Source organism: Ursus arctos, unplaced genomic scaffold, assembly GCF_023065955.2.
Source record: "Ursus arctos isolate Adak ecotype North America unplaced genomic scaffold, UrsArc2.0 scaffold_21, whole genome shotgun sequence".
NCBI classification, from domain to species: domain Eukaryota; kingdom Metazoa; phylum Chordata; class Mammalia; order Carnivora; family Ursidae; genus Ursus; species Ursus arctos.
This window is the reverse complement of record NW_026622886.1, coordinates 65,564-86,783: the sequence shown is the minus strand read 5'-3', so window position 1 is coordinate 86,783 and position 21,220 is coordinate 65,564. Positions and strand designations below refer to the sequence as shown.

Sequence of the window (21,220 nt, the reverse complement as noted above, 5' to 3'; positions counted from 1 at the left end):
AGGCTCCCCTCTTCTCACCGAGCAGATTGGCCCCAGATCATGTCCTCACCATCTCCTGCCCACACCTGTGCGAAGTAAAACAAAATCATCTTGCTAAATGCTAGATTCAAACCGACAGCACTAAGCACTGATGCCATTTGACACAAGCAGGATGTACGGGGTTTCGAAGCACGGCAAGCAGTCACTCTAGGTAAGCACAGGTAGGGTCTCTTGAAATCCCTCACTCTCGATCTGCACTAGGGGTTTAGTTTCTAAACTGTTTCCTGGACTCACCAGGAGCAGAAGATATGAAGCGCAAATACTCAGCAGTGCATTCCTAAAGCCTAAGAATGAAAACTGAGATGGTTCTGAAGGATCCAGAGAAAGGTGTGTCTGTTTATTTTATTCTTAAAATTGGCATGAAGAAGAAAGGAAAGCCCCAGATGCTGAAAATGCTCAATAAAGCCTCCACCTTTGGAATATGAAAGGAGGTGTTAAAAGGCTTGACCTTTCCTTTCCGATTATCTTACAGGAAGTGAACTCAAATCTTAAAATATGCTGTTCTGTCACCAAGCAGGCTTCAGAAGTGGATAAGGAAGTTCTTCCTCTAGGAAGGGCTCCCGGAGCGTGTACTGTGTGTCAACGAGAGCAGACACGCATGGCCCCAACAGGCCACCTGGCAATTCCCCAGGGTCCTTTAGGCTCCACCATCTCCTCCCACCAGCCTAGCCAAGTTAAGAGTCAGGAGTCCGGCCAAGTGCCATCTGTGAGGTTCACAGAAGCCCTTCTACTCCGTGAGGAATCCCCTGAGGGCAGGGTTCTGCCCTTTTATCTATGTATAACCCAAAACAAGTGCTCAAGGAATGAGACAGTATAGGGCACCTGGGTGGCACAGTAGGTTAAGCGGCCGACTCTTGGTTTCAGCTCAGCTCAAGATCTTGGGGTCCTGGGATCGAGCCCCACATTGGGCTCTATGCTCAGCGTAGGGTCTACTTCAGATTCTCTCTCTCTCCCTCTGCCCCTCCCACTCTCTAAAAATAAATAAACCTTAAAAAAAAAAAAAGAAATGAGACAGGATTACAGGTGAAGGGAAGACTAGGCGAGAGAGGAGGTACTGTCTGAACTAGATCTAGACGGTTAAAGGTGACAAACTTTTCCATAGGAGAAATTAGTATTTCAAAATACTAGATGTGGAGTCCTGTAATAACTCTTAAAATGACTATGCTTTACCCCTGGTGTCTTTTACATCCTAATTCCTCAAAGAAAACAAGTGGATGGCCGCCCCTCCTGGTCATTTTCAGCCCCCTCTGGCTCTTCCTGTTCTGAGTTAAAAAGTTTCAGGTTATGGAGAATCATCAGCAAAGGCGGGCAAGACCCAAAGTCACCTGGTCTAAGGCCAGCCCATCAGCTGTGAGTTCACCCACACAATTTAAGGAGGAGCTGGAGCAAAGAGCATTTAGCCATGTCCCCTAAACTAATTTTTCTTATGCAATGGAAACATGTCAGCTGACAGGTCCGTGTCTGGGACTGATTTTTTGCAGTCATACTTGGGAGACTTCCCTCTGCTGGCAGGCACCCTGGGAACATGTAGGCTCAGGCTGAAAATTTCCCAAAGCTAAATATTGACTTGGTACTCCACAGGTTTAAAAATAAAAAAGTTACTTTAAAAAGGACAAAAATGACACATTTGCAAGTCTGATATTAATGTGAGAATACAAACAGCAGTGCAAGAAAATGTACAGGAAGAATCCCAACATTTGAAAGAAAAATGATTTCAAGCAGGCTTAGCCGGACTCCAGTTACTCCCCTCCCCACAGTCCCCATCAGGGCCAGCCCGCAGCAGGGCCGGGACACGCTCCCACGTGGAACACTGATGGGAAACAGAACGGCTTTTGCTCTCCAGGCTGGAATGGGACTAGAATGTACGGGAGGACTCCGGTGCAAGAGCCCCGATTCTAGTGCTCATGGGGGCTTGACCTGCACAGCCTCAGCTTCCCCACCTACTAAGAGACCCATTCCCTGCCCTGCCTAGCACTGGGGGGACCGAAGGACGGTTACTGACCACTGCACCAACAGTGTCACAGCATGTTGCCATCAGCCCCTCTCCTCACTCCCTCATTCACTAATACACAGATCTTGAGATCTGCATGAGATCACAGTGAGCAAGATAAAGCCCCTGCCTTCCTAGAGCTTGCATTTTCATGGCATCTGCAGATGCCAGGCGTTTGATAACTGATGAATGTGGGACTGCGCCACCAGACACAATCACTAGATTTCTCAGCGGGCCTTTTCCCCCTGGCGCACGCACAGCGCAGCCTGCCCCAGGGGAGCTCCTCCCAAGGCGAGGAGGCTCCAGGAGGCCGACGCTTGTGATCAGCCCAACACGTGTTACCTATTACACAGTCATCTATGACACAGTCAAAACCAGCACCAAATGGAAAGAAAGTGCTGGCATAAGAACTCAAATTCCTTCTTAACTGCTTGGTAATTCAGATAGCAGCTTACTCCCAAAACAGATTTTTATCTTCCTTGCAATGAAGGAAGGCATGAAATGCACTGCACTGCACTGCAGAGTAAATCATCAGACTGTGAGCTGCTCAAGGGCAAGCCCTATCTTCTTCACCTTGAAACTCAGAAGCCGCGCAGCAGAGGGTCGGTATGTGCATGCGTTTGCTGACTAAATGACACCGGCTCCTGGTAGTGAGGATAAAGGCTGGGTGCCTGGTGCTGGGTGCTGTGCAGGGGGCCTACAGCCCCACGGGCACTCTTCCGATATCCACTCCTCCTTGAACAGATGTAGGAAGGGAGGAGTACAGACAAGGAGTCACCAAGGTCAGTGGGTTAGGAAGGGAGTGGTGCCACGACAATGTCAGCTCCACACTGAGGACAGGGAGGTCAGCAAGGCCTGAAGATGGGGCACCTGCCAGGCCCTGGTCTTCTCTCCTCCCAGTCCCTTCCCTTCATGCTGGCAACCCCAGCCTCTGCCTCCTCCTCCCATGCCTTGGGGCTTTCTGTTTATTCCTGGAATTCACAACTTAGGAGGGTCAAAAAAATGTTTTGTTTATACAAATGACAACGACCCAAACACATCTCAAGAACATACAAAGGAATGATATGATTTGGCCAGAAGAGGTTGTGGGAGGGGCAATGGTTTAAGTAGTTGAAATTCTGCTGTTTCCCTATTTTTTAAATTGAGATACAATCCACACAACTCTCCCACGTAAAAGGTACACAGTGGTTTTTTTAGTGTGTTCAGAGCTGTGCAACCACCGCCACAGTCAGTTTTAGAACCTTTCATCACCCCAGAAAGCAACTCTGTACCCTCTGGCAGTCACTCCACCCCCGCACCCCCAGCCCCAGGCAAGCACTCACCTACTTCCTGTCTCTGTGGATCTGCCTATTCTGGACATTGCCCATCAATGGACTCCTGCAGCGTGTGACCTCTCGCGGCTGGCCTCTCTCACTCAGCACGATGTCTTCGAGATGCACCCAGCACCCACGCCGAAGCACGCATCGGCTCTCTGTACCTTTCCACCACAGAATACTGGGCCGTCACACAGATGGAGCACAAAGTGATTATCCAAGACCAAGCTGATGGACACATGGGTTATTTCCACTTTGGGGCTGTTATAAATGCTGCTACGAACATTTATGCACAACTCTTTATGTGGACATATGTCTTCATTTCTTTCAGGTAGATATCTAGACGTGGAATTGCAGGGTCATATTGCAACTCTCCAGCTTTTTGAGGAACCGTTTTCGAAAGTTACGTCCACCAGTCAGCCAGACTGTTCCGCAAGGCGGCTGCACCGCCTAACACCCCCCAGCAGTGGGTGAGGTTGCGATGTCTCCACATCCTCACCAGCGCTAGTCAGTGGCTGCCTTTTTTTTTATTATAGCCATCCTAGTGGGGGTGAAGTAATGCCCCACTGTGGTTTCCATTGGCATTTCCCTAATGACTAATGTGCTTTTTGACCATTTGTATACCATCTTTGGAGAAGTGTCTATTCAGATCCTTTGCCCAGTTTTTAATTGGGTTATTTGTCCTTTTGTTGCTGGGGGTTTTTTGTTTGTTTTTTAAGGTTTTATTTATTTTGACGAGAGAGAGTGCGTGCATTCGGGGGCGGGGGGTGGGGAGAAGCAGACTCCCTGCTGAGCAGGGAGCCTGATGCAGGACTCAATCCCAGGACCCTGGGATCATGACCTGAACCGAAGGCAGACGCTTAACTGACTGAGCTACCCAGGCGCCCTGGTTGCTGAGTTTTAATCAAGTTCTTTATATGTTTGTTCTAGGCACAAGTCCTTTACCAGATACAGGATTTTTCAACATTTTCTTCTATTCTGTCTTCTATAGCTGTCTTTTCACTCTCTTGACAGCATCCTTTGAAGCATAAAAGTTTTTAATTTTGATAAAGTCCAATTTATCTATTTTTCTCCCTTGTCATATCTCAGAAACCACTGCCTAACCCAAAGTGAGGAAGGTGTGTGTCTGCTTTCTTCTATGAGTTTTATAGATTTAGCTCTTCCATTGAGGTTTCTGATTCATTTAGAGCTAAATTTTATATTTGGTATAAGGCAGGGGTCCAAATTCATTCTTTTATATGTAGTTATCAAGTTGTCCCAGAACTATTTGTTGAAAGACTGTTCTTTCCCCCCATTGAATTGGCTTTGTGCCCTCATCCAAAATCAAGTGACCATAGAAGAGCTGAACTCTGTTCTCTCAATTCTATCCCACTGATCTATAGGTCTACCCTACAGGCCAATACCACACTGTCTTAAATACTATAGATTTGTTTTTGAAATTTTTGAAATTAGGAAGTGTGAGTACTCCAATTTTGTTCTACTTTTTCAAAACTATTTTGACTATTCTGGGTACCTTATATTTTCATAAGAATTTTAGAATCAGCACATCAATTTCTACCAAACAAAAAAAAGAGGGGAGGCAGTTGAGATTTTTGGTAGGAATCACACGGAGTGTGTAGATTAATTTGGGGGGTGGTGCCATCTTAACCACATCAAGTCTCCCGGTCTATGGATGTGGGATAGCTTTCCATTTACTTAGGTCACTTTTAATTTCTCTTAACAATGTTTTGCAGTTTTCAGTGTATGAGTTTTATACTTCTTTGGATTATTCGTTGCTAGTGTATAGTAACACCATTATTTTTATATATTGATTTTAATATCCTGCAATTCTGTTGAACACAGATATTAGTTCTAATAGTTTTAGTGAATTCCTTAGGGTTTTCTATATACAAGGACATGCTATCTGCAAACAGAGATAGTTTTATTTTTTTCTTTCCAATTTATATGCCTTTTATTTCTTTTTCCTGCTTCACTGCCCTGGGTAGAGTCTCCAGGGCAATGTGAACAGAGGTGGCGAGAGCAGACATCCCTGTCCTTTCAGTCTTTCCTTTCCCAACCCAATGGGTTCTCATTTGTACCCTTTATCAGGCCAACGAAGCTCCCTTCTAGTCCTACTTTGTTGAGTGCTTTTATCATGAAGAGGTGTTGCACTGTTTTGCTCAGATTTCTTTCATGTTACAGAACAAACAGGTATCACCAAAGACCAAAGTTAACTTGGATTAAAACCACCTGACACTATATAGTGGGAGGAGGTGAAGTCTCATTTGGAGGCAAATAAAAATCTATTTTAAGCAACTCAAAGAAATAGTTTATTCTCTGGCTTTAAGAAAATGATAAACTTGTAGGGGCACCTAGTTGGCTCAGTTAGTAAAGTGTGCGACTCTTAATGTCAAGGTCATGAGTTCAAGCCCCATATTAGGCATGCAGAAAGGAAAAGAAAAGAAAGGAAAGGGAAAAGGAAAAGGAAAGGAGGAAGGAAGGAAAGGAAAGAACGGGGGCGCCTGGGTGGCTCAGTCGTTAAGCGTCTGCCTTCGGCTCAGGGCGTGATCCCAGCATTCTGGGATCGAGCCCCACATCAGGCTCCTCTGCTAGGAGCCTGCTTCTTCCTCTCCCACTCCCCCTGCTTGTGTTCCCTCTCTCGCTGGCTGTCTCTCTCTGTCAAATAAATAAATAAAATCTTTTAAAAATAAAAAAAAAGAAAAGAAAGAAAAGGAAAGGGAAAATGATAAACTTGTGATATTAAAGAAACAAAAGAAAGAAAAAAAGATGGATGTGCCCGACTTATGTAATTACTTAAACCTCTGCAAAATAAAATGTAATGTGAAAAGCAAAGAAAGAAAAATGGATTCAACACAACTGATAAAGATCTTATTACTGAGAATACATTAAGGACTCATAAGAAGCCCAAGGACCCTAACCCACTGCACTAAGAAGTTGTCAGAGATGCACACACAGGAGAAAGGACGGCTGGGGCGCAGACAGGAATGCTCACAGAAGCTCCGCCTGCTAAGCTAGACCACACGCCTAGGGAAAAGCCTGCTCAAAGTACGGGGCCCTCTCTTTCCTGCCCGTCATCCATCGAGAAGGATCACGTTGCAGCTACAGGAAAGGGAAATCTCCCGAATTGGCTTGGCCCCAAGGTGACTGTACAGAGCTGCACCCCCAACACCCCACAAGGGACATGCAGAGAGAATGAAGACATTTTTATTATGTTAAGCCCGAGGTTTTGGGATCGCTTGTTACTGCAGCTTAACTTAGCCAAATCTGACACAACAAATTACTGTGTGGGGGGAAAAAAGCACAATTTCCTTAAAAAATTGAAATAACTTGTAAAAATAAGAAAAATTAAAAGGACAATGCCAGTTTGGGTGGTGCTATAGGAAAATACAATGTACTCTAACATTGCTGATAGGCTTCATGGAAAAATCTGGAAATGCAGAACAAGGGAGTTATCAACCTCTGGCCCAGCAGTCCCACCCTGGGGAATATGCCCCAAGCAAATAAACTCAAAGAAAAAAAATAGCTTGAACAAAATGTCCATCCCAGTGATATTTATAACAGCAAAGACTAGAGACAAGTCAATGCTCACAAACTGAGAAAACAATGGTGAATGGACATACTGGACACCACACAGCCATTTTAAAGGACAAGTAGGTGAATCATTTTATGTTTGAAACTGGGTATAAGTGAAAAAGCTGAGTGAAACAGCACAGAGACATTTATTACACGTGAACTTTAAAGGCAAGAATTGCGTGTTTTCATTTTTGTATCCCCAGTGCTTAGCATGCAGTAGACGCTCAAATATTTGCGAAGTGACTGAATGTCTAAGCCAACAAATCATCAAGTCGGGTGACAAGGGCTGGAGGAGACCATGTGGTGATGGAGTTGAGTGCTCCTTATTTCGGTGAAACAACTTTAACATGTGCATTTTAAGAGGCATGTATTTGTACTGTGGAAAGAGAAATCATCTCTTCCTTCACACAACAAACCTGGATTCATGTTTCAAGGGAATGGGTCATGACTTTACACAAAGGACTCACTAAAATTCAAGCTCTCCAGTACGGGGAAGGAATCCTCGGTATTGTCACTGAAGTTCAAGGACAGGCTGGCAGGCCACCTGTCAGTGATGTACAGAGGGAGAGACAAGGCCGGGCCCCTGGGAGGTTGTCCAACAGCCTCACTTATCTGGTAGGTGCTAACATCCCCAGGAGAGCAGTGGACACACAATAAAGCTTTCATCATTCGGACACCCAGACACTTTCTCAGTGTTTACTCTCCAGTATTTACTTTCAATTGATTCCTATTTGTAACCACAGAACCTCCTTCCGTAACTATAAAAATCATGTGTCTTCCTTTGGACTAGTATTCCTATTAATGGAAAAATTCAACAGAAATTCAAAGGGCAGCAATACTGAGTTGTCTTTCATCAGACAAACCCTCCTCATTTCCACACCTCCTCTTTCCTCCATCCTGGGCTGGCCGGCGCCCAGTCTTCCACCCTCTTACCCTCACAGTACCACGGGCACTAACACCACCACACCTGCCTGGTGAAAACACTACCCTCTACCCGACACGCTGCCTCTGCCACAGTTACAAGCAGTCTGCTGGGGGCTGCAGAGAAGTCACACCGCCTCAGGGGGGTCCTCCTCACTGGCTGTCTCCAGGCAGCTCTCCCCAGCTCTCCTACAAAGGCTCCTGCAGACCTCCTCCCTGGCCATCTCCCTTCCCTCTCACAGAGCATGGGCAAGCAGGCCACGGGCCCACAGGCCGGCCTCGCCACTCACACCCCTGTCTAAGGCTGGCCCCTCGTCCTGCTTCCTCCCCCTGTCACCTCTCGCAGCCAAGCTTCCTACCAGAGCTGACCACTCATCTCTCTGCCTGCAGCTTCCTCTCCCGTCTCCGATGAAACTAATCAGACTAGAAAGACCATCTGGTGCAGGCTGTGGCTATTTCCCAGGCTCCCTAGTGTAAAACCCATGGCAGTTTCAGGTCTTCTCAGTGCCCCTGCCCTCTCCTCCCTACCACCCCGCCCATGCTCTCCTCCTACAATCACACCCCCAGTGTTTACAACACTGCCCCTCCTGCTTGTTCTCCCTCTCTTTTGCCCAGGCCTTAGATGTTGGCGATCCTCAGGGTTCTGACCCAGACCCTACTCTCTAGTAGCACACTGTACCCAAGCAAGCTCTTCATTCCCACATATCAAATTATCCTTTTCACCTCATGTCCCCTGATCTGCATCTTTGGCTCAAAAGCCCGGACCCATGCATCCGACTGCCTTCTGGACACCTCTGCTAGGCCATCACACAGTCCCTGCAAATCATTTCCTACCTTCCCTAAGCCCACTCCAGTCCTTGGGTTTCCCACATCGGGAAATGGTCCCCCACCATTCACCCAGCTGCACAAACCAGAAACTCCTTTTCTTCCCACACCCAACCCCCTACTGACCTCACCACATGTAATCAGTTTCCAAGTCCTGACAACATAGTCCCTCCTGAATCCTCCTGCTTCACCCACCCCCACAACGATGGCTACCTTTGGTAAGGCCACTACCCTCTTTGCCTAGACCACTAACAGCATACAAGTCTGGTCCCCTTTCCTTTCATCCTCCATGATGCTGCCATGGCGGTTGACATATCTTTTAGAAGACTAGGTTATGCTTCAACTTGGAACCCCCCCAAGACTTCTCAGCATGACCAGCAGGGCCTCCCAGCTCCAGCCACCGCCCCCTCCAGCCTCACCATTCCCACCACATTCCAGTCACACTGTGCTCATCCAGCCACAGCCAACAACCTGCAGTGTGAGTTTAAATGTTTGAACTAGTGTGAGTATATATTAGAGTACATGAAGTATATATCTAATATAATCCAGGGCAGGGCATCCAGAAGTACAAGTGCCCCAAGTCCATGGCATTCGAAGAGTGAAGCATGGAGAAAGATAATAAAGCCTGAGGACCTGTCAGGGCAGGAGACACCCTGCGCCAGAACTCGGCACACATCACAGGTCCCTCCTGGCTCCTGACTTGGGGACAGGAGTAACATGCTGTGTGCCTACCACGCTCTGGGCCATTCTACACGTGGTCACTCACACTCATATCAAGTCTGCAGGAGGCCTCATTTCACTTGTGGTCAAACAAAGGCTGAGCCACCAAGTCACCTGCCCCAGGTAGCATCCCATGACTGGGGAGGGGGCTGTAGTCATCTGTGGATCTGTCCCACTCCTACCCTCCTCACACTCACTTCTCCCTTCTCCACAGTGTGGAGGTGGGCTACATGGTAAGGATCTTTGCAGTTCCAAAGTTCTACCACTCTACCACTCTAAATGTGGAAAAGCGTTATGACCTATGGTCACCAAAATCTCAAGAAAGCATCTATTACCCAAGATTAAACACACTCAACAGATGTGGCTTCCGCCTCACGAATTCTCGATCGATGGCCCAGGCAGTCACGTTCCACAAAGACTCACTTTATGGGACTAAAGAACAAGCACTCATTGATTTGCCACCATGTCAACCCAGCAAAGAGCCCCAGCTATGCCACAACACGTAAAAGTGCCTGCCCAAAACTGAAGCGGTGTTACTAGAACATAATCTTAGAATGCCCTGACACAAGCAGGATTTTACACATATATGCACACGCACACACGCACAGACACACACCCTCTTGGAAGTCTGCGGCTCCTCTCACTCCCCGCCCGTGTCAGGGCTGGAGAGCACAGGAGGACACAGCAGCTCCTCATCGCCACCACCTCCCCTTTCACTTCAGGGTGTCCTTACCTCCCAGCTGCAGTACTTAACAAGTGACAGACGACCACAGGTACAAGAAATGTGTGCAATGACGTTCCAGGGAACTGGGCTGTCGATTCAGGCACCTTCATTTCATCTTTACCCCCTGAAACTCTCTGAGAGTGCAGCCCCACTCTCCTCGTGCCAGTCTTTGAGGACCTACATCAAACACTCCCCCGAAAATTCCTTCCCTCAATCAGAAGCACTTGCCCAGTGGGATACTTCTTCCTTGAGCTGCAAGTTTTGCAACCCAAGAGACATACTTAAACCCTAAAAAAGAAAAGTCACGTAGGCCCCGATCAGACAGAAAGTGCCTTCTGGCAAAAGCAGAAGGAAAAAATATAGAATGGGTCAGGAGGCTGTCCTTTGTTCAGGCGAAAAATGGGGGCATTCACCAAGGACAGACATGATAGGGAAAGAGAGGAAGAGGAACGCTGACCGCCGGGAGCGCGTGGTTATGAGGCCGCCTCCAAGGTCTGTTGAAGCAGGTTCCCAAGATTCAACAAAGGGCATTATTAACAACACGCATGAGTCAGAGTGGCCTCAGGTCAAGCACTTCAGCTTCTTTCAACCCTTCCACTTTGAGCAGCCCCTTCTACAAGTAGGACTTCCTGTCACACAAAGGGCCTCTGTGGGCAGTTCCCCGCTGCCTCTTTTCCTGTGCAGAGCGGAGCACTTGGTCTCCCCTCCCTCTAAGTCAGACCGAGCGCACCACCCGTCCTCTAGAGGGGCCGCAGCCCACTTGCAAACTGAGGACAGCAGGAGAGAAGCACACGGCATACCTGGATGCATCCATCTAAAAGGCCGCAGAAATCTGAGTCTAGGATTCTTCACGAGACATGCTGGCAGGACCCCTTAATGGCCCAGTCACCTCTGGCAAAATACTTAAGAGGTCTGTGATTGATACTGTTTCTCTGTAACATGGAATCCAATCTGCCTTCGAGGTTGTGAGGATCAAATGGCCTTTGTCTGAGACCTGGCACAGTGCCAGCGTGGGGGCCTTCGATGACAGCGAGCTGCCAGAGTGAGGGTGACTATGGGCCAGCCTCAGTCCAAGACTTCAGGCACAATCACAGAGGCATCCACCTTCTCACAGGCTTGATGGACACTGAACCTCCACCATGGGGCCAAGTACCAGGAGAGAATTCTGCACAAAACGCAGTGGGAGCACAAAACACAGGACGGTCCACACAGGGTGCATGGGGCTGACATTTCAGTGGGAAAGCAGCAGCTGGAGAGGTAGGGAAGGGCATTCCAGGTAGAGGACACTGTGTAGCAAAGAGAAGGGCTATAAACTGCAGCCCAGGGGCACCCCGGCTCTGAGGCCGAGCCCTGGGAAGTGGCTGTGGCTTTTAAGGAGGGAGAGATAATTGCCAAAGAGTGGCAAGGTGCTGAAGGGCACGCCATCCCAGGTCGCCAGCCTGAGTCACTCATTATACTGCAAGAAGAGTGGCGTCTGCTCCGTGCTGCTGCTCTCCTCGAGTACAGGAGGGAAACCACCGATTAGACATCACGCTCATCAGAGCCGTCAGGAAATAAACTGCTCAAATACTTCTTAAGCAGTGCTGTGAATACATGCCTTTGAAGTTAAAAAAAAAAAAAAAAAGTCATGCAAACCACAAAAGGATTTGATTTTTAAGTATTATGCACTCAACTACGGTGGCACTTTCTCAGGACAGTCTTCCGTTTCATTGTACAAGCACAAGCCAGAGCATTTGGCTCCAGAGAAGGCTACGGGGCCAGTGTGGACCTGGTACGACAAACTGACAATGGGCTTCTAATTTGACAGTGATTTTATTTTTTAAAAAAGTTCACATAACATGAAGGTCTCCCCAGTAATTTGGAAAAATGAATAGGGAACCCGCTTGTCAAGCAACAATCTAAAACTAATGAGCTACAGCCAAACACAAAATTAGTAGCTAAAGGTCCCCCTAAACAGGGAAAAAGAGCAGGTCTGAACTAGCTGTGACGGGGGCAAATTTTAACTCCTAAACCTCACTCTTCTTATGTGTAAAATGGGGACAAACATGGTCAACCTACTTCATGGGGACGTTATGAGACATTTAAATGACACACTGGGATGCCTGGGTGGCTCAGTCGGTTGAGCATCCAACTCTTGATCTCAGCTCAGGTCTTGATCTCAGGGTAATGAGTTCAAGCCCTGTGTTGGGCTCCACAGCTGGGCAGCTGCCTACTTTAAAATAAAATGAAATAAAAATAAATGACACATTATAAACGAGTGCCTGCATTCACTAGGTACTCAGTAAGTATTCATCTCTACCTGCCTGTCCCTAGTCCGGCTCCTTCTGGTCTCTCCAGCCCACAGGGCAGATGTCACTGGAGTAAGCAGTAAGCAGGATTTACATGCAGAAAACCCCAGGAACACAAAACAAAAACCAAGTCTCTTACATATTTTCTCTTTCCTGATGCTACCTGATTAACATTTTCAGTTACCATACAAAGAAGAATTAATGACATTTCCATTTATGATAAAACACCTAATTACCATATATAATAAGCATTATCTGAGAAGCTCTAAAGAAAATGCCTTGGTTACTATCTTAACTTGAATTACACTACCAAGCACACATACACACAGATACTTCACACACATGCCCTATATGCCCAAGCACACATACATTCTCTCTCTCCTTTCCTCTCTCTCACACATACACACACAGATGCAGAAAGAACCCATCTTTTTTTTTTTTTTTTTTCAGTGCAAAAAGGTGGTTTTATTAAAGCATGGGGACAGGACCTGTGGGCAGAAAGGGCTGCTGCCCCAGGATTATGAGGAGCAACTGATCATACACTTTGGAGCTGGTGGAGATAAAGATAAAGGGAAGTTTCCAAAAGGACTTTCAAGGAGCCTATCCTTTTATTTTTTTAAGATTTTATTTATTTATTTAACAGAGAGACAGCCAGCAGGAGAGGGAACACAGGCAGGGGGAGTGGGAGAGGAAGAAGCAGGCTCCCAGCAGAGGAGCCTGATGTGGGGCTCGATCCCAGGACTCTGGGATCACGCCCTGAGCCGAAGGCAGACGCTTAACAACTGAGCCACCCAGGCGCCCCTCAAGGAGCTTATCCTTAATAAAACATTTGTCAGTTTGGCTAGCTCAAGAAATAGTCTGTGTTTCAAGTTTTTGAACATTTTCAATAAAATAGATAACTTATTCTGATAAACTCAGTAAAATTATATATTAAATCAAATATTTTTGTAATTTTATGTATATTTATGCCAATCTTCTAAAAACATTGACTTTCTTTTTTTTTTTATTTTTTATTTCTCACTTTATTTTTTTTAAACATTGATTTTCTGAGTGCCAGAAACCTTGCTAAGAGCCGGGGGAAGGGAATGAAATAAGTCCGTAATAAGACCCAGCCCTGCAGCCCAGGAACTCACAGTATGGCCAGAAAGAGAAGCCAAGGTCACAGCTGATTAGGGGACAGAGAGGAGAGAGGATGGAGGACAGAGGAGGGGCAAGTGGGACTGCAGTTTGGAAGAGGAAGGGGGAGGCCTGCGGCCAGGTGAGAGTGAGGATGAGGTGCTCCAACCACGGCCCAGGCTCAGGAGCTGCTCAGAGAGGCTGGACACAGACCGAAGACAGCACTCAACACCCACAAGGGCACAGGTGGCTTTGCTGTAGCACCTGAGGTCTAAATCACTGACCACTTTAGCTTATTTAAAAATAGAAGTTAAGAGTGTGTGATTATGCAGAAAAAAGAGTCTGGAAGGCTATGTACCAAAATGTGAACTGCTTCATTCAGCAAAGAGTACTGAGGGCTTCATGCTCCAGGGGCCAGGGGGCTTGCAGACAAACCGGGACGGAATGTTGCAGCAGGTGGTGTTGAGGGCTGGGCTCAGACATGAAGCCAGTGGGGGACAGAGCGTTGGGGTCTACTACAGACAGGACGGTGGTCAGCAAAGGTCTTCCTGAGGAGGAGACAACTGAGCAAATACTTGAATAAATGTTAACACTTATTCACCCTCTCTGGATGGTGGAATATGTGAGTTTGGGAGTTTTCTTTTTGCATATCTGTATTTCTTAGTTTTTCTGCCCTAAGAATACTGTTTGGGTCACTTTTGAAAATCCAAAAGGAAAATAAGGCAGTGCCCTAGGCACCTTCTGTAATGTCCATAAGAATGAAACCCAAGAGTTCTGGTAAAGGAATCCATGTCCCTTATCGTCAAGTCACTGGTAATTGGCCTGTGTATCACTACACTCACTCAGTACAAGTGCCCACGCACTCTCCGGCCCCATCCTGCAAAGCACCCAGCAGCACCCTCACTGCTGTGAAGGCCACAGGGCCCAGGCCTCTGCACTCTTTCCTCTTCTCTGCACACCAGTTTCTAGGTGATCCCTCCTTCCTGTGACTTTCAACACCAGCCCACCACTGATGTCTCCTGACTTTATTTCCCCAGCACAGACCTCCCCTCTGAACTCCAGCCCAGCACAGCCCCAACCACTGGCTCAGCATCAACTCCTTGGCACTTGATGGGCCTCTCTGACATACTGCCCGAAACTCAGCCCTGGCTCCTCCATTCCCGAGAGCAGCTCCTACCCAGTCCTTCTCTTTCAGTGAAGAGCGCCATCATCTAAGCAGCTCTTAGGACAAATGCCCCCATGCCACCCCTGACGCCTCTCCTTCCCTCACACCCTACACCCATCGGCTCCACCCTGAAACAGAGCTAGAGTGCAGCCACCTCACACCATCTCACCCAGGCTACCCTGGGTCAAGCCACCAAACTTAAAACTCGCCAACAGCTGTGTCTTTCAGCACGCTGAAAACGCTCCTCACTCATCTACACTTCCCACCCTGACCTCCAAGATCCCATGCGATCTCGTCCCAGCTTCCAGCTCCAGTGTCGGCTCATTCCCATTCCAACCCCTACCCCGGGCTCCTCCAGTTACAGTGAACTTTCCGTGGGCGTCCAAATGCACCAGGCTTCGACCTATCTTCACACTTGCTTCCTCTCTGCCAGGAACACTCCTCCTCCAGGGTCTGCAGCCTTTGCTGCTTCACATCATCACACATCTGTTCACATAATACCTTCCTAAAAAGCCTAGCCTGGGGCGCCTGGGGGGCGCAGTCGTTAAGCGTCTGCCTTCGGCTCAGAGCGTGATCCCGGCGTTCTGGGATTGAGCCCCACATCAGGCTCCTCCGCTGGGAGCCTGCTTCTTCCTCTCCCACTCCCCCTGCTTGTGTTCCCTCTCTCGCTGGCTGTCTCTATCTCTGTCGAATAAATAAATAAAATCTTAAAAAAAAAAAAAAGTCTAACCTGTCCCCATTCCTCTGACACACCAGCCCCTAAACTCTGCTTTATTTTTTAAATAACACCCAGCCTCCCATGCCAAATTATGTATTTATATACTGTCTCTCACCACCACAAGAACACAAGCTCCTGAAGAACAAGAACCGTGTCAAGTTCAGCCCGGTATCCTTAGCACTGATGCACAATAGGAGCAAAATAAACATGTCTGGAACGAATGAGTCAAGGAATGTGCTAGGCTCTGGCACAAATATGCACTTTGACAGAACAGGCTTCTGTTTTCAGCAGCAAGGCAAACCAGGTATCTTAATGAGTCTTCCACTGAAAAATTTTAGCAGCTGAATAAAATGCAATTGTATCACTTATTATACTCTAAATTATCATAAAGGAATCTAAAGACACCAAAAAGGCAAATTTAAAGAAGAAATATAAGTAGATAAGTCAGCTTTCTCACCGAGGTAACAAAGAGAGACAAAGGAAGAAAATATAAAATATTGATTAAAGACTTGGGAAAAAACAGTAAAGCCTAACTTACATCTAAGAAACTTCCAGAAAGAGGTAACATTAAGGATGGGTAGGAAGCAATCTTTAAAGACCATTTTTCAGTGTGCCAAAAGACACTAAGCCACAGATCAAGGAAGCCGGATGAACTCAAGCAAGATTTTAGAAAGAGAGAGAGAGCCACACCAAGATAAAGTAAAACTGTAGAACCTCAAAGGCACAGAAAAGATAGTGAGAGCAGCCAGCGAGAAAAGACCACAAAGAATGACAACTGGACTAAGAGCAACAGTGAAATCCAGAAGACACTGCAGTGATAGAGTCTACGTGCCGAGCAACAGTATTTGCCAACTCAGAATTCCATACCCAGCAAAACTAGTTTTTAATAAGAACTAGATATTTTCAAACAGATAAAGTAGATACCACCACCACAACCCTAAAAAAGACATCACAGAAAAGAAAATTCTAAAAGGTCTTCCTCGGGCAAAAAGAAATTATCTCAGAGGGAAAGCTTGAAGCACAAGAAGAAATGGTAAGAAAATACACAGGTAAATATACTACCATATAAAAACAGCACTGACTATATGAAACATAATATCTAATTTGTAGGATTCTAAAATTCAGAAAGGAAATGCTGAATAAGTTGGGAGGGATGTGGAATTAAAATGTTTTAAATCCTTCCGAGAGAAAAGAGAAAAGACATTACTTTAGATTTGTTATGTGTTAAAACATTTAGGGGATAATCACTAAAGGGCTAGACAGAGAATTTAACTTCCAGAGTAAAAGAGAGGAAGAGAGAAAACAAATGCAATGGGGAGGGGGGGGGGCATGATGGAACTCAATGGAAACAAAAGAAAACCAACAAAACAAAACAAAACACCTCACCAGAACTGCAGCAAATAGCACAGGAACAAGAAAAGGCTGCTTCTTATCACCTTTTCTATTCAAATTGTACTGGAGACAATAGCCAATAATGTAAGAAAAATCAGTAAAAGGTACAAGAATTAGAAAAGAAGAAAAAAACATCGTTATTGATGTAGATGATGTGGTTTTCGCAGGGCTAAAGGGAAGCGACATCCAGAGTGTGACAGCCCTCAGCTACGATTGAAGAGCTTGCTAAACACAGTGAGGGGTTCTATGCATTTGGTTTCATTTAACATGAGGGAAATACCAGACTTATTTTACAGAAGAAGAAACTGAAACTCAGGGAAGTTAAATATCTTGCCCAAAGCCAGCTGGCAAGTAAAGGGTTGGTTTTGAAATTAAGTCTATCTGTCCCCAAAGCCTAACCACCGCGCCTGCCACAGACAGAGACAAACCACGACAGCACAGGATGAGCACCCGTCAGTACTGTCTCTCAGGCGAGTACTACCGTGTGATTACCAGCAGTCTGGAATAAAAGGGAAAACGAGATCAACCTGAAGCAAGCCAGGGAGAGAGCCGAGGGGCGCTGGGTCTGCAGCCTGCGCAAGAATGCTCAGGCAGGGAATGATACTCTGGAGGAAGTGCCGCACGCACTAAGGTAAAAACGTATGAAAGAATCAAGAATGTGGCAGTGGGGGACAAGGAGAGGGAAGAGCTGGATACCAGGAGGCTAAACAGGTGCCAGCAGGCTAAGTCCCTTGAGGGCCACACTAGGGATTTGGGCTCCTCCAGGTTATGGGGAGGGACCTGGATATGGTCCAGGAAGGAAAGTTCCCTCCGACAGAGGGTGGAGAACAGTCCATCGAGCCTCTAGACCTGAGCGTCCTCTAGACCAGCCACCAGCTGTGGAACACTTGAACTACAGCTAGTACAACTGAGGAACTGTCTTTTTAATCTCACTGACTTTTAATTCATTCTAATACAAACAGCCACCTGTGCTTAGTGCCTGCTATACTGGACAGTGCAGCTCTAGTAGAAGGAAGCAAGAGGAACGGCTGGGTGACGAGGACAGACTAACGCTCAGGAAGAACAGAGGACGTTGTGAAGGATTATGCTGGGTAGGACTGGGGGGTGGAGGAGGAAACAAGGATTAAGAATTCCTCATCCTGGAGGCAAGGTATGGGGTAATGTCACAAAGAGAAACAGTTCAGAAGAAAGAACTGGATTTGGATGGAAAATAACTGGTCTGAGCCTGATAAATCAGAGGTACCATGTGTGTGCAGTCCAGCCACGTCACACTCCCGAGTTCTGCACACCCCTCCCATCTCCCTGCGTCTGCACACATGGTTTCCTCCGCCTCGTTGGCCGGACAGGCCCCCCTCTCTGAAACGCACCACCAAACTGTGCCGTTTTCCCTAACTCCGCCATTCTTCACAGCAGAATAAGGTCCCTACAGCTCTATAAGAAGACTCATCACCCTGGCGTTTACAAGTCTCTACCCCACTGGGCTATGAGTTCATAGCTCCTCAGGGGCAAGAACTCAGTCTCAACCGTCATGGACCCCAGGGCCTAGCACAAGACCTGAGGTACCCTCGGTGGACAAGAGACTCTGGCAAGTGGGCAAACTAACCGTATGAACACACACAGGCACAAATGAGCAAATCACCTGATCCAGCCACCCACCATCCAAATGACCCGTCCCTCCAGGTGGTGACCTACAGATGGCTGGAAATAAGCTCAGAGCTCGCCCAGGTGCCTTCGTGTCCGTCAGTGAGCTGTCAGGCTCCAGGATGATCACAGCCTGCGTGAGCCCTGCTGTGAGCCCTGCTGTGAGTCCTGCTGTGAGTCTTCATCCTTATGACAACAGCTACCATCCCAAACTCACACTCCTCAACCTCTCCAGTTGACCGGATGTGCCTAAGAATAAATGCGATGTCGTGGAGTTCAACACTGAATATGCAAAGACTTCTGCACAAGGGCCCTGATGCTTCTCTGGGAGGCCTCGGGGCCTCGCTGTATCATATTCTTCTCAGGGAACCTGCGCTGAACACACTCCCAGGTGGTGAATTAACAAAACACTTCTGCTTCCCAGGTCAACAGGTATTGGGTCATATCCCCCATTCCCATCTTTAGCACCATATCCCCCCTTCACATCTTTAAATTCACAGGCATACCAGAATTCACACTAAAGTAAACAGAAGCCAGGGGTAAGGAAGAATATCAAACATTACTTACTGACTAGGACAATCGCTTATTAATATGTTTATGTATCCCTATATTTATATGCATAACTATAAATATACATACATATTAAGAAGACCAATTATATATTAAGAAAAGGAAGCCAGTTAAACTATTCTATACTTAATATGTACTAAAAATAGTAAAGATAAAATGCTAGTTGGGGAACAAAGGTAACTAAATTATGGGAGAAGTGAACCAAGCCACTCTCTGCTCGCCCTTTCTTTGGCCTTTGGATGTGGTCATCTGGCTCTTCAACTGAAAGCAGCAGCTTCTTCAAGGGTAGTGACAAAAGTGCCTGCAGAACAGCAGGAGGGAAGACACAGTGCCAACCTACTGCACAGAAACACTGCTCACATGGCCTACTTCATTCTTAAGTTTTATAAACTAAAATAGGTATAAAGTTATTGACCACAATTTCAAATACAATTAAAGTGTCTATGAAAATACCTGTTTTCCTGTAGTGTACTTGTTTCTGAAATTCTTGAAGGCATATACTCTTACTACTTCAGAAAATACAAGTAAGTACTTTTCTATGAACCTCTACAAGGAATTCAAGGTGAATTTGGACAGACAGTGACACCCTATCAGGGCACTGCTCACTTAGGCCTCTATTCACATCTAATTCCCAGACTTGCATTTCAGAAGGACTCAAATTCAATTTTTAGAAGAGACTATTTTTTTAAAGGTTTTTTTTTTTTTTTAAGATTTTATTTATTTATTTGACAGAGAGAGTACAAGCAAGGGGAGCAGCAGGGAAAGGGAGAAGCAGGCTCTCGCTGAGCAGATAGCCTGATATGGGGCTCGATCCCAGAACCCCGGGATCATGACCTGAAGTGAAGGCAGACGCTTAACCGACTGAGCCACCCAGGAGCCCTAGAAGAGACTATTTTTAATTGATTCTGGAAAGTTGTGGATAAATTCCACTTTTATAAATTAAATCATTACCCTCTTTTTTTTTTTTTTTTTAACACAATAATGTATTGTTTCAAAGTCTACCACAGTCTAAAACCTGGGCAGTCCAGACTTACAGCCATCAGTACTCCCTCAGACAGACTGAAATGCCCCCAGACTTCAGGGTTTACTTTTCACATCCTGAAGAACCCTCTTCCAAAGAACTGAGTACTTTTGTCTGTTTCTTCTAATAGCTGTGAATTTATTAAGTTTGGAATTTTCAGCTAGCAGGTAATCATATAATGAGGTATGCTTACAACAGTAACAACTGAGTAAGGCCTGGTTTAGGGGCGAAGCAAGAAAAACTTTATACAATAGAGAACTCTTTAAGAAAAAAATCTCCCTTGGGGGGGAGAAATGTCAACGCTCTTCCGGCTTCAGGTAACTCACTGTATACCTATGTCCAATGGTACTAACTTAGGGAAGTTATTGCATATAAAAGCTGAATATTTGAAAATGAAACAAATGAAAATGGACTCATTAGAAGAAAAAAGCCATTCTTAGCCAAGTCCTATTAATCATGAGATAATATGTGAAGAAAGCAGAGAAGAGAGGCTGGTGCCCCAGAAGTTGGTCTAGATTCACTCAGCTACCAACAAGCCGTGTGACCTTGGACGAGTCAACAAGGTATGTCACCTCTTGGTCTTAATTCCTTTGTTTAAAAAAAGGGGGGGGGGGCCTGACTAGACCTCCAGTAAGAGCCATTACAACTCTAAATATCATGTTCCCATCTTTTTAACTATGCCACCAAATGAACAGCAGAATTACGTGGCAGGGCAAAACAGAGGACTAACGATGTATGAAAAGAAAGAGGGGAGGCTTATTTTTACTACTGGCATAAATCTCAGACCTGCAAGATGTTTCAGTCTGAAGTTACTATTCCTCTCTGTTACTTTCATAAACACAGCATTTAAAGTTCATCTAGAATTCAGTACGATATCTTAGTGTGAAGAAGAACTTGATGAGATACTCAGAATTACAACAGCAAGGGCAAAACCTATGGACCTCATTAAGGTCTAAGAGAAATATCATATGCTTGGGGGATTTCTAAAAAAAAAAAAAAAATAGGAAAACACAACCCTAAAAGTGTCAGAAATACACAAATCATACAAGGTAACGACCTAAGAAGAAAATATGCTTCTCTATGTGGCACAGACTGTACCAGCATGACACTTTCTGGAGAACAGAAGGAAGACCCTGATGTTGCCTTTCTCATGTTCACAGCAATAGGTTATCCCAAAAGTATATTCACCTAGCAATGGATCATT

The 21,220-nt window shown here is 46.1% G+C and overlaps 1 protein-coding gene across 9 annotated transcripts in view; it reads right to left on the bottom strand.

The window, feature by feature from the left end:
* The window catches only part of PACSIN2 (protein kinase C and casein kinase substrate in neurons 2), a 127,393-nt gene that overhangs the window by 59,767 nt on the left and 46,406 nt on the right, over positions 1-21,220 (bottom strand). For 2 of the 9 annotated variants that reach the window (XM_044392377.3, XM_026479478.4), the window contains exon 2: positions 3,352-3,523. The exons of 4 other annotated variants lie outside the window; for them this stretch is intronic. The gene's annotated coding sequence lies outside the window, so the exon portion shown is untranslated. Of the gene's footprint in view, positions 1-3,351; positions 3,524-12,163; positions 12,318-21,220 lie in introns of all 9 variants that reach the window. 3 more of the 9 variants (XM_057316161.1, XM_057316160.1, XM_048217799.2) reach the window with 2 other exon arrangements.